Source organism: Rattus norvegicus, chromosome 1 (genome assembly GCF_036323735.1).
Source record: "Rattus norvegicus strain BN/NHsdMcwi chromosome 1, GRCr8, whole genome shotgun sequence".
Classification (NCBI taxonomy): domain Eukaryota; kingdom Metazoa; phylum Chordata; class Mammalia; order Rodentia; family Muridae; genus Rattus; species Rattus norvegicus.
The window spans coordinates 120,691,523-120,710,285 of record NC_086019.1 but is presented as its reverse complement, the minus strand read 5'-3'; the positions used below and the strand labels follow the sequence as shown (position 1 = coordinate 120,710,285).

At 36.4% G+C, this 18,763-nt stretch overlaps 1 long non-coding RNA gene across 1 annotated transcript in view; it reads left to right on the top strand.

Annotated features, from left to right (window-relative positions):
• Nucleotides 1-1,845: 1,845 nt before the first annotated feature.
• The window catches only part of LOC120099825 (uncharacterized), a 47,102-nt gene continuing 30,184 nt past the window's right edge, over nucleotides 1,846-18,763 (top strand). The window contains exon 1 of the long non-coding RNA XR_005499107.2: nucleotides 1,846-4,054. This is a non-coding gene — a long non-coding RNA (uncharacterized LOC120099825). The remainder of the gene's footprint in view (nucleotides 4,055-18,763) is intronic.

The following is an 18,763-nucleotide window of genomic DNA, read 5'->3' as shown; positions in this document are numbered from 1 at the left end:
CGAAAGAAACGTCCAGATGTTAGTGATATCCAACATCCAGTTAACAGAACTCAGAAAGTTCAACAAGCTGAAGGACCAAAGTGAGGACACATCAGTCCCAAATAGGAGTGGGAACATATCAATAACAAGGTGGTAGGGAGTGATCTGGGAGGTAAATGGGACATGGGGCAGGCAAGAAAAAGGGAAAAATTATCTGGCATTGGGTGTGGAGAAAGAATAAAACCCTGAGGGTCAGCATAAAGAATGGAAACACACAACTTCAAGAGGGTGACATTGCAGGATATCCTCCAGAATGTACCAGAGACATGGGAGGTAAGAGACTCTCAGGACTCAAATGGAAGGACATTAGATAAAATGCCTTACAATAGGGTGAGGGAACGTGTGGAGCTCATCTCCAGCAGAAAGACAAGTCATCAAGTGAGGGATGGGATTGTCATCCCACAGTCAAAACTTTGACCAATAATTTTTCTGGTCTAAAAGAACTGTAGGGATGGAAATGGAGAAGATCCTGAGGGAAAAAAAGGTCCAGCAAGAGGCACAAAATGAGATCCAGCTCAAGGGGAGGCCCAAAGTTCTGACACTATTACTAATGCTGTAGTGTGCTTACAAACAGGAGCCTAGTATAACTGCCCTTTGATAGGCCCAACAAGCAGCTGAAAAAGTCAGATTCAGGCATTTATACACAACCAATGGACAGAAGCTGCAGATCTCTGTTGTTTAATTAGGGAAAAGCTAGAAGAAGCTGAGGAGGAGGACCACCCTGTAGAAGGTCCAGTAGTCTCAATTAAGCTGGACCCTCTAGATCTCTCACAACACCAACCAGGCAATATATACCAGCTAACAAGAGTCCCCCAACACATATACAGCAGACAACTGGTGGGTCTGGATTCAATCAGAGAAGATGTAACTAACTCTCAAGAGACTAGAGGCCCCAGGTAGTTTAGAGGTCTGGGGCAGGGGATTAGGGAGTTAGGGAGTTGGAGATAACTTCAAGGATACAAGAGACTAGGAAGGAGATATGGGATGTGGAACAGTCAATGGGTGGACCAGAAGGGGAATGAAATCTAGAGTTTAAAAAACATGATTAAATTAAAGAAGAAAAATAAAGAAATCTAAAGAAAATATGTGAATATTACAATAATATATTATTTATGTCTAAAAGTTTAAAGTTTATTTTGACATTCTGAATAAATTTAAACAAATCTCATGAAAATCTTTTAACAATGTACTGACTAATCTTCCAGAGAAATTATTCAATTAATATCCCCTATATATCTGATTACCATGAACTGTGAAGGCAGTCACTTGGGAAATGAGTACTCATTCTCCTTCCCTATTTAGGCCTTGCAGACATGTTCTTCATAGACATATATTCAAGCACTAGTACACAGTACCAACCACTAAAATAATCTTTTAAAATGTCTATCTTTCTAATTGGTACAATTTAAAAAAAATCAGGTCTACTTGAAAATTCTGGCAAAAACAAAACAAAACTGATAATGAGTCAGACATCTTAACATACTATAAATTCAGACTCTGGGTAATATCACAAATAGATCTACCTATGATTTTAAAACTATATTTAAAATCAGAAGAATGCCTACCTATCCGTGACCTCTTGCTATATCGATCTCTCCAAGTTTGCATCAGGAAATTAATCCTGTTTGGTCTTTGGAAACACCAATGATGTTCACTTAAGAAGATACTAAGTAATGCATGAAGAAGTTCTTAGGGATATTTTGTGACAAGCAATCCTTGTTTATATACTTTAAAAAAGACTCAATTTCTTTTAACTATATATCTATCTATATCTATCTATCATCTATCTATCTATACTATTCAGCTTTCACTCATGAGAATTTTTATTATTCTCTCTAAAAAGTCTGGTGTTTCCTAATCCTTGTAAAGAGCAGGCTTGGGAACAGGTAAAGGGCTGGGTTGAGGAAAAAAATACTGTTGAAAAGGATAGTAAACTAGAGCCTGCTGTTTAATGAATATATACTCATTCAGTGGATATATTGGATTTCATATTGCAGGTTCCAAATTCTACTAAAAAAAGAACTCTATTGGTTGACCGAGGAAAGAAATCAATACATTTCCCATTGGAAATTCATTGTATATGATGTCCTGTTATTACATGGTCAGCATGATTATCTTCTTTTGTTCAGAACAATAGCACAAATGATTTATAAGTATTTTTCCTGAGTGTACTGTATACCTGGTGAGGATTTGTTTGGACACTGAGATTTTTCTCTGAATGATCTTTGAACATGCTAAAAAATAGTTAAAAATAGAAAGCCTATATTGCCATCAGATTTCATGGGTGTCTCTTTCTTTATTCTTTCCCTTCATCTTTGACAGAACCACTCTCCCTACATTGCAAAAGTGGTTCACACGTTTGATATTGCTTAAGACTATAGCAAACAAGTCAACCTAGAAAGGTCCAACACTGATATCACACACATTACTTGGAATGTTGATATTGTCCTTTAAGACCATTAACTTGACCCTCACTGTATTACAGTATAAACTGAGGATAAAATAGGTTTGGAATACAGTTCATGCTCCTGACACAGTGTTACTCACTGGAAATGACATATTCACCTTAAAGCAGCCTTCCCTCTTTTTGAAGTACCAAGACCATCGTGGAATTTGAGGAAGAGGCATAGGATCTGACTTAAATTGCTCTGTGTAGCACCACTGTAGCATTTTCACATTCCTTTCTCCCCAAGGAAAGAACTATAACAAAACTAACTTTCTACTTAATTATCAGATGCAAATTGTTCTTTTCATCTCTGTCCTCTATTCCAAACTCACCACCTTCCTACTCTCATACCTACATATTGAGTTTGCCTAGGCAATATTAGTAACCATTTATCCTGAACATTAAACCTGCCTAAATCCAAGGGAACACTGCTCAGCCATGGCCCCAGCTTAATCAGTTGTATAGCCTGCACTTGCCATTCAACCATGAATGTAATACCTCTTTCTTTGGGACTTTTACTTTGAATCTCATTTTCCTTCCAGAGTCCTTGATCAAAAAAAAAATTTTTCTGATTCTTTGTTACAAGAATGCTTTCTCAGTCCTTCCTTACCATCAGTTTTGAAACAATAAGGTTCGCTGTCCTCTGCAATATACTCACTGTTTGGACCCTTGAGGTCTTTATCACCAGTTTGTACTTGTCAAAATCTGTATTAATAAGAGATGGTTCCTCTAAGCCGTCTACTTCTTTGTAAGAGTGGGGCAACTGAGACCTAGAAGGAACCTGCAGTGCAAATAAGTAGGACTTTTGAAGGCCTTGTGTGTAATGTCTTCTCAGGTAATCTATTTTGTTTATTTCCACTAGTTGCTAACATCTACAGTATGTACTGATTCTTCAGATTTATCTTGCTTAATCTATCTATCTAACTGTCCATCTATCTATCTATCTATCTGTCTGTCTGTCTGTCTATCTGTCTATCTATCTATCTATCTATCTATCTATCTATCTATCTATCTATCTATCTATCACCGCCTTTGTTGTCTCTGCCTTTTTCTCCTTATTTCTTTTTATTACACTAAATATATAAGCCAAGATCAAGAGAAGCACATTATATTTTTCATTCAGTCTTTTATCTAGGATCCTCCAGAATTTTCTTTCCTCATGAACTAAACCTTGTTTCCCAAATGTACTGAGAGAATTACCATTCAGAATTTCAATATCAGAGCAACTAAAGAGAAGAAGATGCATGCTTGGGTGGATAATAAATGCTGGCCATCTTGGTCTAAACTTTCAATCAAGTATGATACAGAAGAAACTAGCATGAAAGATGTGAAGTCTTTGGGAAGTGATGCCTCAAGGTCAAAGTACAGGAACTGTTTTCCAAAAATTATGTGGTCATAAGTCTATTGTCTACCAATTTCGCTAGTGACTTGATTCACTCAAGTGGCCCTGATTTTGCAGGCATGGACACATCATTGACAACAGCTGACACTTGTCGTAGTGGCAGGGATGGATTTCTGAAGACATGCCAGAAGAGACTACTTGTTCAAGTACAACTCAGTGACTGCAAGGTACCCCACTTTTGGGGGGATGAAAGTATCATAGGATGATAGGCAAGATCAACAGCATCAATTGGGTGGAGACAACCATAGCATGGAAGTCCAGCTGTATATGTGCTACAGAGGTAAAGCTAGAGAAGTTACCCAGACCCTTTAAAGATGCCAGAAAATCATAAGTGTAGCAAAAATATTAAGATCTTGAGTCATTAACACCATTGAGGTTTGATTTTGCTTTGTTCATTTGCTTGATCCTTCTCTCTTGAAGTAAGAAAGTAGTTTAAAACTTTTTTCTTTAATTTTGCAAGACCATATTTTCCAAGTGAGATTTTGGAATTTTAAAGAGATTTGGATTATAAAAGAAATCACTGGACTCTTTAAAATACTGAATTTGTAAAGTGTTTGAAATGGCAAGGATGTGGTATTCTGTGCATTCCAGGATATGTTTGTTATTCAACATTTTGTAAAATATGTGCCTAACTTAAACAGATTTGAGCTTGTACTTCATCTCCAGTGCACGTTAGATTTCCTAACACAACACACAGGAGGTAGAGGCAGAAAAATATGAATCTCAAGATCATTCTAAGCATTCTTCTGGACAGCCTGAGTCCATTTCAGAGGAAAGGTAATATATTCTCTGTGCTGTTGTATGCTAGAAATATGTAAATTGCTTTTTATTTTATAGTAATTTCATTGAATGTATTGACTTGAGCTTCAGAAGACACATTCAACTTTTAAACACTATTCATTCTATGAAAGATGATGGGGTCTTTTAAAGTTGTATAATATACAATAATATTGTTATTTGGTTATGAGACTGTGAGATACAAGTATAGAACACAATGGTTTGAATGAGATGTCCAATATTATTCTCCAATTTTCAAATACCTTACTCCAAGTAGATGGCTGTTTGGGGAAGATTAGGAGATTCAGCATTGCTGTCCAAAAGATATCCCTGGAGATAATTTTCTATCCATCAAATATCTCATTATTTTTCAAATAGCCCTCTCTTCTTCCTTTCTGCCCTTTGAGAAATAAGTTGCTTTTTCAGCAATCTGTTGCTTGCCACTGAAGATACAAAATGATGAGAAATAATCCTTTGCTGCCACAATTTTAATTTTTAAATATATCTTTAAATTTGTCAAGAAAAAATTAAAAATCATTAAGTACACAATTCTTTATATTCCCTTTATCTTTTCTGATAATTTTAAGATCTATTAATTCCATGCTACTACAACTCTTCTAAGTTCCTATGTTAAATATCCATTGAATTAGGCCTGCATAAGTCCTCTTTGTTACACAGATATTGTAACACAAAACTCTTCATAAGTTTTCCAAATAACAATATCAATGCTAAAATTCGAATCAAGTCACAGATTATGCAGTCATGGTTTTCATCGGTAGAACACCATAACATAGATTACTGCACGCATGTCATACATGGCTTTATTCTTAGATACTATTGAGAAGGTTAGTCTCTCTTTCAATTTGATGTGATCAAAGAATCACCTAAGAGGCAAGCATCTGTCACCCTTGAACATGCATAATTTAATTATTTAATTGCAGTTGGAGAACCTGTCCTCCTGGTTAGGACCAGGTTGAAGATCCTTAGCACTGGCCTCTTCACTGACAAATTGGCTTTCTGTGTCCCACTCAAGAACTCTGCCATGTCAGGATTCTACAAATTACATGGAACTGCAAATTTGGAGACATACACAGACATTTGCAAGAACATACCTCTATGCATATGACCCCCTACACACACACACACACACACACACACACACACACACACACACACACCCCACACACACACACAAATGGACTGGGGGGGGCAAATGGAGAGGGAGATAGAAAGTAAGAGAGAAGGAGAGAGGGAGAGAGGAGAACAGAGACTGAGAGAGGCAGAGATGGAGACAAAGAAAAATATGCACACATAACTAAAATTTATAAGATCTAGCTAACCATGGTGACACATGACTTTAAATTTAGCACTTAAGAGAAATATCTGATTTCAAAGCTAGCCTGGTCTGCAAAATCAGTTCCCAGTCCAGCAAATTCTAACTGGTAAACTCTGTCTAAAAAACAAACAAGTAAGACTTTGATAGCGACAATTTTTCAAAACACAGAAATAATTCACCACTGAATATTAAACCAATGCTTTTAGGAAACAACAAATATTAAGTTCATGGTAAGGGTTTCATTTACATGGATACTTAGGAAGTTGTAAAAATACACTTAATCAAGTAAAACCTGATTAATGCAGAACATTGTTAATGCAGCATCTTTTATTCATTAATGATTTCTCCTGATAGTACTATCAGGAGTACTTTTACAATCTTTTTGGACATTCCCTAGTTTGTATCACATTTTTCCTAAGCACGATTTCTTTCCTAAGTACAGAGATCTGAAGGTGAATATAATTCAGTATTATGTGGTCACCATTGGCACGAAACTACCTTGAATTTATTCCTAACCAATTTATACAGGGGTTTATAAAGACCCTCCTTTTTTATACTAGCAATAGGACAGCTTAAAGCTCATGGCTGCCTGCCTTGTGTCATTAGCTTTAGAAAAGATTTTGAATACCTACAGCCTGGCAAACATGCACACATGCATGGTTGGAGGGTTTTAATAGCTCATAGCACAGACAGGTTGTTGGAAGTGAATTAGTCAAGTCAGTGCATCAGGTACTGCTCAGAGAAAAGGCAGCCAAAGATGCCTTTCACATAAACACTAGGAATAGTCAGCAAGGCAGTGCAGTAACTAAGGTCAGCATCCACTTTGACCCCTTCTTTTTTTACTGGTAGATATGATTTGTTTAAGTATTTGTCTAAGACATGGTTTGCATATTAGGTATTGGAAATTCATTGGGATTAGAACATTATCCTGTACATCTCAAATCTTTGACTTCAAAGAATCAGGTCAGAAAGCTATCACATCTGGACCTGTCCTGTGCTGTGTTTGCTGCAGTGCCCCTCTATAAATATATAGATATAAATATATAAATATTAAATATATAAATATACAAATATCTACACACATAGGAAGCCTAACACAGCTTCCAGAACTGAGAGGTTGTAGAGACAAATCTCCACTAGCACAGTCCTCAGTTAACAATATGTGAGAGCAAGTTTTCAGCCTTCTGGCCCAAAATCAAGTGACAGACTCTTGAAATGTAGATTTTTGAAAGGTTGATCATCCTGTTGTGGCAGAGCTTATAAATAAACTATTCTGCATAATTTGTCCTTTTCTAGACAGTATTAGTCTGCATATGAAACAGGCAGTTTTGTCCAGTAACTGCCTAGCCACAAAGTATTGTCTTCACTTGGAGGTAGAGATGTTCAATTTCTTCATTAAATCTGCCAAAGAGGAACTGTTCTCCTGTTCTTCCATAATAGCTCTCAAGCACCATTCACTGTTTGTCTGTGGGTGTCTGTATCTCTCTGAGTCAGTTACTAGGTAGAGAAGCTCAGAGGAAAACCTGTTCCTGTCTGCAAATATTACAAATATCATTAATGTTGTTAGGGATCTGTACTTCCACCATTGGATGGGGCTCAAGTTGGTCTGGTTATCAGTTGACTAGTTCCTCCGTCTCCACTCCATTCCTTGTGCCTACATTTCTTGTACACAGAATAAATTTTGGGTTGAATATTTGAGGATTGTTTGGTGTCTCTATCACTCTTCTGGCATTAATATCTGGTTCCATATCCCCAATGCTGAGAGTTGTAGCTAAGGTAACCTCCATTGATTCTTCAGATACCACCTTATCCCAAGTTTCTGTTTCACCCTGGAGATATCCAATCCCCATTTTCCCAACACATTCCCTTGCATATTTTCATTCATTTCATGGCCATGTAGCCATATCTCATGTTCCTCCCCACACCCACCCCTGACAATCCCATTCTCTTCACTATCCTCTCTCCCAATTATATCCCTCCCTCCATATGCCTTTTAAGACTATCTCCCCACTTATAAATGAGTTAAAACAACCATGCTTTGACCTTCTTTCTTTTTAACTTCTTTGGACCTGTGCCCCCGCCAGGTGGGGATTTAGGGGGACCCATACCTGTGAGAGAACGGGCGAGAAAGAGGAGAAGGTCTGTTTGTTGAGAGAAATGTTTTTGAGAGCATTTAAAGCTCTGAAGCAGGAACTGAAGCTTAGGGCGAGGGGAGTACTGGGAAGTACCCAAGGACATAAGGTGAATCACTAAACCGCAAGATGTTCTTCTTAGACAATGAGGCAACAGTCTTCCGGGAACCTGTTCTTTCTTTGAAAAGGTCAAGTCCTTCTCAGGAATCTGGTCAGGGCAGGGCTCTAGCTTTGTCCAGTCTGCCAGTCCGGTCCCGGACAGGCTTGTGGAGGGTATAATGGATAGCCTCAATTTTAGGTCTCATATCTGCTTATAAGTGAGTATGTACCCTGCATGTCCTTTTGAGACTGGGTTACATCACTCACGATAATATTCTCAAGTTCCATCCATTTGTATGCAAAATTCATAATGCCTTTGTTTAAGAACAGTCAGGGAGGAGAGATACCCAGAGTATACCCCACTTACTCAGGAGAGAAGGAAGAGGACTTTGAGAAATAATTGTGAAAGGAACTGATTAGGAGGAGAACATTGATACAGATGCAAAGTAAATACTTTAGAAAACAAATTAGAATTTATTAGAAGGTTTTAATTGTGTACCATAATTGATTTCTTTGTGTCGCTTTTACATATAATGTATATTATCTTATTCATCCAATTATTCCTTTTAATGAACTTTTTATATATGTTTCTGTTCCCTTTCTTAAATCCACATAGTCTTTTACCCTTTTCTCCTTCCTCTTTCCCTCTTTCATTTTTCTTCCTTTCTCCTATCTTCTTCCCCCTCATTCCTTCCCTTCATTATTTTCTTCATTCACCATTCTCTCATTTCTTCTTTTACTTTATTATTTTAAGTTTATATGTAATAACTTGAAACTGACTTTCTGGAGAAATTTCTTATGCAGTGATATTAGTAACTTCATAGGCCTATAACTGGTCAAAGTACTGAGCATAGGGACTGTTGAAAGCTTATATGTACATGATAATACTATATCACACCTCCAAGAATATCATGAAGGGGATAATAATTGGAGAATAATAATTGGCAAAAGGGAAGTGTGTTAGGTTTGAACATATTTAAAATATAACATCACCATTACACCATTGGTCTCACAGAAGATATTATTTCTGGCAAAAAACCTGATATTATTATTGTACTGTAAGTTTAGCAGAGGTAAAAAGAAAGTAACACGCAACTTATTAAATGATGCATTAAACATCAGTAGCTGTGACTTACATATGAAATTAATCTTTATACAAAGTATAATTTATCTCAGAATACAAATATTAACTCTACATGTATCATCCTAGTGATTGGTAATATTCCAAACACTCTGACAGTAATTATCACCTTGCTGATTTCTATATTTATTCTTCATAGATTAGTTTATCTAGTGGGTTTGGCCTATTGCTGCTCATATTATGTTAATTTGAGTCCCCTAAATTGTTTGCATGAGAATCCCATATCTTCACTTAACAGAGGCACCCTGCCCCCATTTGGTTCTGATTGGTAAATAAAGTTGCAGGGATCCAATGACTAGGATAGGCATACAGAGGCCTGACTTTTAGGATTCAGGAGCCACAGGGGCAGGGAGGAAGGAGGAAAAAGAATGAGATTCCCATTGCCAGGAGAAAGACAGACTCCATACCTGAGAAAGTACAGGGATGCCATGTTAGATCTAGGAAAGAGCCACCCCAAGAGGACTGCATGATTGGGTCCAAAGAAGCAAAGGCAAAATATAGAGTTTAGTAAATAATAATTTGAGAATATCAGAAGGAGGTGAATTAGCCACATGGAGGTTGGAAAGTAGCTGGTACATTAAATTATTCTTGTTATTCTAGGCATATCCATATATAAAGTCTCTCTCTCTCTCTCTCTCTCTCTCTCTCTGTGTGTGTGTGTGTGTGTGTGTGTGTGTGTGTGTGTGTTTCATTTGGGAAAACAGAACATTGGGGTAGGTAGCAAGAAATATGCATCTGCCACCAGGATTTTTTCTTGATTGGGTACTACACCAATTTATATTCTGTGAATTCATCTCAAATTCTTCTGGAGTGGAATCACAAAAATTTTCTCGTACAGTGTATTAAAAACATCATTCTCCCTCTTTTTTTAAAAAAAGCATCTTGGTTTATATTTAAAAAAAATAGGAGGTTGGGGATTTAGCTCAGTGGTAGAGCGATTGCTTAGGAAGCGCAAGGCCCTGGGTTCGGTCCCCAGCTCCGAAAAAAAAAAAAAAAAGAACCAAAAAAAAATAGGTTTGACAAGGTTTCATTATTATAATTTTTATCATCTATATCTTTCCCAGTTTCTGCTCCACAAGTCCCCTATCCCATCCCCTCTCCTCCCTGCTTCTGTAAGCATGCTCACCCACCCACCTGCCAACTCCTGCCTCACCACCCTAGCATTCCCCTATGCTAGGGCATTGATCCTTCATCAAACTAAGGGCCTCCCCTCCCACTGATGTTACCTAAGGCCATCATCTGCTACATTTGCAACTGTAGCCCTGGGTTCCTCCATGTGGACTGTTTGGTTGGTGATTTAGTCCTTGGGAGCTCTAGCAGGCTTGGTTGGCTGATATTGTGGTTCTTCCTATGGGGTTGCAAACCCTTTTGGCTTCTTCAATCCTTCCCCTAAATCCTCTGTTAAGTCCCCATGCTCAGTACAATGGTTGGCTGAAAGCATCCACATCTGTATTGGTCAGACTGTGGCAGGTTTCCTCCAGAGACAGCTATATAAGCTTCTGTTAGCAAGCACTTCTTCACATCAGCAATAGTTTGGGCTTGGTGAATGCATATGGGATAGATCCCCAGGTAAATGGCATTTGTTTGAAATTTAATGGGTTTACAGTTTAAAAATAATCAGAAAATATTATATTTTTTAAAAAAATGATGGTAGAAGTTTGCCCTGAGTACTTCATAGTTTGTTGGGAATATATTTGTGGCCAAGAAACAAGTAAAATAATAGGGAATGGAAACTGGTTAAGTACTAGAAAACCTTTGGCTATTGAAAATGGGTAGGGATAAGAAACATATTGAAGGGAAGGCCTTGTAGGGCATCAGTGGGAGGAGAGGCACTTGGTCCTTGATGCCCCAGAGTAGGGGAAGGTCTAGGTTGGGAGATGCGAGGGAGTAAATGGGTGAATGAGGGAGCACGCTCTTAGAAGCAGGGGAAATGAAGAGGATAATATTTAAAATGTAAATAAAAATAATATTCAATACAAGAAAAAAAGACACACTCAGGTGTAGAAGCTGGTGGGTGCTTGTTCACTCAAAAAATATTTCAATAAACATGATTTTATATGAAAAAGTACAATTATCATGAAAAATAATAATCTTGAGGTGAATTTTATTAAAAAAGAACATGATAGGAAGAACAACAGGTCAACTAACCCAAATCCCCCAGAGTTCCTAGAGAATAAGCCAAAAAACAAGGAGCATACATGGGCTCATTTGTGCTCTCAGGGACATGAGGTGCAGACCTCTGCCTTGTATGGCCTCCTTGGAAAGGAACATACTAAATTCTGTAGATCCTTGATGCCCCAGGGAAGAGGAATGCTGGTGATGTAGGGTTAGGGTGGGGAAGCACTCTTTCAGAGGTGGTGAGGGGAGTCGGGGGTTAAAGAAATCATGGAGGGGAAAGGGGAAACAGGCAACTTTTCGAATGTAAATAAATAAGGTAGTTTAATAAAAACACTAATTTAAAAAGAATGAAAATCATAGTTATCATATATGTTTATTTGTATGTTGCCTTTTTTTCTTTTCTCTTGTTTCTATGCTTTCATGGGTCAAACTTCTATGCTTGGTGATTGATCTACAGGTGTGTAACACTCTTCCTCCAAATATTTAAGGTTCTCCTTTCTTTATGTAAAAGCTTAACTTTCCACATATATTTTCTTTTTCCAATTATGAATGATAATATGTTTCAGTACTTCGAAATTCAAATGTGAATTTTCTCAAATTTGATATGTTTTCTCTGAATCTCAATGTCAGCATAAAAAATTGAAATTAGAGGTCCAAATTCCTAGAACATTCTCCGTCACTGGAATTTATCAAACTGGCACTCTAGAGAAGGGGAAATGTCAGGCTATGGTTTAAGCGGTGGACAGATTAGGAGTCTGTGTGATTCTGTAGCCTAAGAAAGAAAAATGTCCCACTCTATATAAAACTTGGACTGACAGCTCAATATCGTTATTTACTATAATTTATGTCCATATTGTCTCCAAATAATAACACAGCTTATGGACAAGGAGAGAAATTTAGATATCCTCACAATATTGTGAGAAAATTGTCAGTAATTCATTTTGACATTTCTTTCTGTATAGGATGTTTTCCTTTATACTTTCAGTAATTTCCAAACAGAGCTAAAACTTGGAGGACATGTTGCATGTAACCAGGTTTTATAGTTTTGTGTCAGGACATCAGGTGTTATGGTACAGTCCTTGAATCATTTGCAGTTGAGTTTAAGCGTGTAATCAATAAAGTTCAAATTTCATTCTTCTATCTGCAGCTATCCAGATTAATCAGAACTTTTCAGTATTTTTTAAATTTTTTTCAACAAACAGAAGACAACATCAGTGTAGAATTATATATGAGTTGTCATTTCTATTCAATCGATCAATGTAATATGTTATAATGACATATTGTGTAGATTTTAACACTTCAGCTATATAACGCCATGTCAAATCAAGGCTCTTGAAACTTTCTTCTGTTCTATTACTCACAATTTTTTATTTTGGTTTCGTTTTTGGTTATTTTGTTTGTTTGGTTTTAAGTTTTAATCTTTGGTGTTGTTCTTTTATTTTTTATTTAAATTTTTGGCAAGGTGAAACTAGTTAGACCTATATGAAATTACAACTATATTTTTAATTTTGTACGAAAAAATTGTTCAAGATTATATTGAAAGTGTGAATTACATTTTGAAGAACAGTGATTTGTAAAGTAATAGCTCTGTTATATCATAACCATGGAGGCATTTTAGCCTGTAATTTCTTATTCAATTAACTTTTCTACTTTCTTATATCATCAGTGTAGTCTTTTACATTTTGGTCGTGTGTGTGTGTGTGTGTGTGTGTGTGTGTGTGTGTGTGTGTGTGTTGGGAATGGTATTGTTTCTGATTTTTTAACGTAGTATCTGTTGTATATGATGGCTCTCAAATTTTCTGTGTTAAATTGTAATCCTGTCAACTTTGCTGGGTGTATCAGTAGCAACAGATTTCTAGTTGAAAATTAAAGAAACTATATATAGAAACATGTATTCAAAAGAAGATATCTTAACATCTGACTTTCTTATCTGTATCACATTTTTCTCCTTCACCGTTGTTCTTGCAGTAAGACTTGTAATAATGTAATAAGTAATGGGAAGAGTGACATTCCTTGTCTTTTTTCCAAAGTATTATCAGTAATACATATCTCCGTTTACTACAGTTTCGACTCTTTTTCTATATTAACTGTCTTAAGTCAAAATATTTTCTCTATATCCTTACCAGTGGTCATATTTCTAATAAAAAGTCACACTTGCTCACCCAGCACCCAGCAATGTTAATGCCATATGCTGAAACTATACTTGAGTACACATTTACTGTACTCGTAATTTTAATGGTTGTTTATTTGTTATTGACCGACACTGAATGCAACAAGAATTATGTCTAAGCAAACCCTGAGGACAGCATGAAATGCTGCATATAATTAGAAATACATATTTTTCTGTGCGAAATGACCATTTAGAATAGCATCAAATATTCTATGCTATGACCTACAACTTCCCTCGACATGATTTTGAACTATGTTTGCAGTGCCATGCCTGATTTTTTTTAGCCTTTGAAGAAAGCCTCAATTGCAACACAGAAAGTGGTTCCTTCGTCTTATAGACAGTTTCACCGGTACTGTACTTTTGGCACATTTTACCTCTCATGTCCTTATTGTAGCTTGCAATGTCCAGCAGTTGGTAAAAAATCACTATCTTTTCTCTTGCTGATACTCTGAATAGCACTTATGTATAGTATTAAAGATAACAGAATCAATTTTCTAATTACTCAATGATTGACTGTTTTTTAATGTGTGAAATATGAAATATGTGAAACCTTCAACAATATGGACTTATCTTCATATTTCAAGGGGACTCAAAGTAATTACATTAGCCTGATATTTGTGGATGCTTTTTGGTTTTATGACCAAGAACTCCTACAGATGTAATCTATGCCTTTCAATGAAATGCGCATTTAATAACCCATATATTCTTGAGATTCACTCTCTGATTCGTTGTATAAGATATAAGGCTGTGTCCCAGAAAGTGTTCACAATTTATATAATCTTGATTTCTTATATATCTAACCTTTGGATTGTAGTTCTGTCACTAGTAATTTACAGTACAAGACAAAAAGAAATATTTTCTTTTGTTTTGTTTTAAATTCTCAAGTCACACTTCATGACTGAGTGAAATCAAGGCATTAACTCAATGTAGCAACTGGAGGCAGGAACTTAAGCAGAAGCCATGTTGCTGCTTACCCGTGTTCTACTTGTGGGAAACTAAGAATGCTTTCTTATATTTACCAGGATCACCTGACTAGGTGTGGTACCACACACAGTGGGCTGGGTCCTCCAACATCAATCATCAATTAATAAAATAACCCCACAGACTTGTATACAGGCAAACTGGATAGACATAGTTTAACTGATGTTCTTTAATTCCAGAATTAATTCCAACTTGAGTAAAGTTGACAAAAAAAAAAAAGGATAATATGCACCGAGAATGTAGCAAATACATATTTTCTAAGTTACAGAATTTATTTACAAATTTGATATACACTTTGACTAGTGGATCAGAATTCAAAGTCCAGAAACAAGGCAAAATCCAATGAAGAGTTTATTTTACACACATAACCCAACACAACTTACTGGGTCACACCTATTTTTAAAATGTACTCTCACACATACAATTAGAAATCTTTGAGATGCCAGATTAAAATTCCTTTTTAAAACACTCTAAACACGAAAGGAAAATATTAAATTACCACAAATTCTAAAACTGTTGAACAATTCATTATTACTTTTCCATTATTTATATATAGATTATACTTCCTACCACTGAGTGTGTATATGTACGACTTTTATGTAAGTGTACCTATATACATGACACAATGTATCTGTGAAGTTCAGAATGTACCTTTTGAGAGTTGTTGGTTGAGTATACTCCATGTGGATTCCAGATATCTAATTTTGAACTCAAAGATAGTATGGCAGGTTCCCTTATACTCCAATAAATTTCCCTGGTCCATTTGCATTAACAATATTGCATTAATTAAGTGAACATAAGATAAGTACCACAACATTCTGGTAATATATGTACAATTTTATGGTTACTTTTCAGGACTATTTCCATCAAGTGCAAATGGGGTCAATTCCTTAAATTTTTGTGATGCATGTTCAATTTATTTGCTTCAATCTAAACTTTTTGGAAATAATTTGACTTACCTGAATTTTTTATTACATGTGTTTTACCTCTGAAGACCCACAGGCTGTTGCATATGTCCACAAAGATCCCCCAAGGACAAGAAACATACAAATACTTGTTACACTGTTTTTATTTTTATAACACAGAAAAAAAACTTCTTACAATATTATACCAGGGTTTAAAATTGTGACATGGAAAACAGCAATTGTTTTTGAAGTCCACAGTGTTCCGTACATGGAAAAGCATGATTTAAGTTGCCGAACTCCTGAAATAGTGGGAAGAACTAGCATTGTATGTAGGGAATTTTGCTGTCACAAGGGACTATGTGGAGGAGTCTGTTTACTCCAATAGTTTGTGGAGGATATAGAATAATCTTTGTCTTTAAGATGTTTCTTTGAGTTTTCTTCAGAAAACACATAGGTTTATTGCTATAAGGAGCCAAGAATGGTATGTTTTGACTTACTGGAGGGACTTGTATTGGAATACTGAGTAGCCCTCACTTTTCTACCTCCAGCTTACATTGCAAGGCATGATTATATGTTATCACTCAAGTCACTTCTAAGTAACTACCTCAAGGGTGATGGGGATGGGTGCATAAGGTCTATATGCTCTGGGTCATTCAGGCCCAGAGCAAGGTGGAAAACAGCCCTACAATGAGATTTTCATGGTTTGGAGAGGCCTTGATCTCATTCTTGGTCCAGACTGGGTCCACCAGGGCACTAATTTCTGGCTCCAAAACAATACTCTCACATCTCCATACTGAAATTAATTAATACAAAATAATGTTTCAAATAAAATTCTTAGTTACAAATACCCATTTAAAAATATTTTTACTTAGGATCAATCTTTGGTAAATGTTGAAAAGAAATAAACTAGAAAAAATGAAAAATACCTAATATAAAACAAGGATAAATTATTATTACCCTACACATCCTACACATCCAATACTTCAAAAAATATAAAGAATTGTATATGCAAAGGAAATAAAATATTCAGTGTGGAGGAGATATTCAATGGCATAAGCAGAGGAATCTATGGGTAGATTGGACATATTCTTCTCTAAATTGCTACTGTTACTTCTGTTATTCATACTGTTATATCTTCATACATAACAATCTAGTTCTACATTGTGTATAAATATAATGTCAAATACAACAGAAGAGAGTGATATTCATACCTGGAATAGAAGTGTAAGTAATATTGATATGATCCTTGATTTTCTTCCTTAATACTTACACCAACACTGCATATGCTGAATTTGTTTTCCCCTCATCGATTACCTTTTAAGAAAGCTTTCTGTGATGGTTTATATATGCTCCACCCAGGAAACAGAACTATTAGAAGAGATGGCTATGTTGGAGTAGGTGTGTAACTGTGGGTATGGGCTTTAAGACAACTATCCTTAGTGACTTGAAGCCAGTATTCTGCTAGCAGCCTTTATATGAAGATAGAGAAGTCTCACCTCTGCCTGCACCATGCCTGCCTGGATGCTGCAATGCTCCTTCCTTCATGATAATGGACTGAACCTCTGATCCTGTAGGGCAGCCCCAATTAAATGTTGTTCTTTATAAAATTTGCCTTGGCTAATATCCACTTATTAGTGAGTTCATACCGTATATGTCCCTTTCAGTCTGAGTTATTTCACTCAGGATATTTTCTACTTCCCTTTATTTGCCTGCAAATTCCATGGAATTCTCATTCTTACTAGCTTTGTTGATTGTAGATTTCAGCACCTTGCAAGCCCACCAGTAATGGAGTAATGTTCCTCTTTCTCCAAATCCTCCCGAATATGTGCTATCACCTGAGATTTTTCATTAGTAATTCTGAATGGTGTAAGGTAGGATTTCAGGGTGGTTCTGATTTTCATTTCACTGATCACTAACGACTTTGCAGATTTCTCTAAGTGCTTCTCAGCCATTCAAGAAGACTCCGCTGTGAATTCTCTGTTATGTACCCCATTTTTTGATTGGATTGATGGTTTCTTGGTGGTTAGCTTCTTATGTTCTTTATATACTTTGGATATTAGCCCTCTATCAGATGTGAGATTAGTTAAAAAAATTTCCCAATCTATAGGTTGCTGATTTTCCCTATTGACAACATCCTCTGCCTTACAATTTCATGACATGCCACTTATCAATTCTTGATCTTAGAGTCTGAGTCACTGGAATTCTGTTTAGGAAATTTCATACTGTGGCAGTAAGTTCAGGCTTTTTCCCAGTTTCTCTTATATTAAATTCAATGCATCTGGATTTAGTGGATGTTAGAAAAAAACTCACTAACAAATACCCAGGATACAATCCACAAAACTCAAAAAGGTTAACAAGCCAAAGGGCCCAAGTAAGTATGGCTCAATCATACTTGAGATGGAGAAGGAAACAATTACAGGGGGAAAGGGAAGGAAGGACCTGAGTGTGAAAGGGGACAGAGAGGGGAAATGGCAACATGATGATATATATAGGGGACAAGATTGAAGCCTTGAGGTCTAGAAGAAAGATTTGAAACAGGCAACCTGGAGAGGAAGGAGGTGGGGGGGCCTTCTAGAATGTACCAGAGACCACGGAAGTTAGAGACTCTCAGGACTCAAAGGCAGTGTCCTTAGATTAAATGCCAAACAGTGGGGAGAGGGTACTTGTAGAGTCCACCTCCAGTAGAAAAAAAGGGCATCAAGTGGACGGATTTGGGTTGCCAACAAACTGTCATAAAACCTGGCAAAACATTGTTCCTGTCTGAAAGAACTGGAGGGATAAAAAAGGAGAAGAGCCTAAGGCAAATATGGTCCAGTGACAGGCCCAAATTGAACACAGCTGAACAAGGCCAGGCTGTGATAAAGCAGATTCTAGCTGAAAAAAAGTTTAAATCCAGGCATGGTGGTATATGCCTTTAATCACAGCATTATATGAGACAGAGTCATGAAGATCTTTGTGTTCAAGATCAAACTACAGAGCAAGTTCCAGGAAAGCCAATATTAGTATAAAGTAGATTAGTATAAAGTATACTTTGCATATATTTGATACATATGAAATATATGTGTATATACAGATATATATATATATGAATTTCATATAAAAAGTATACATATATTTATATGAATATCTCCACATTCCGATCAATTATTGCTTTCTTTTACTAATTTTTTTTTACAGTTCACCCATTAACCCCCCTCCTGGCCAAACCTCCCGAAGT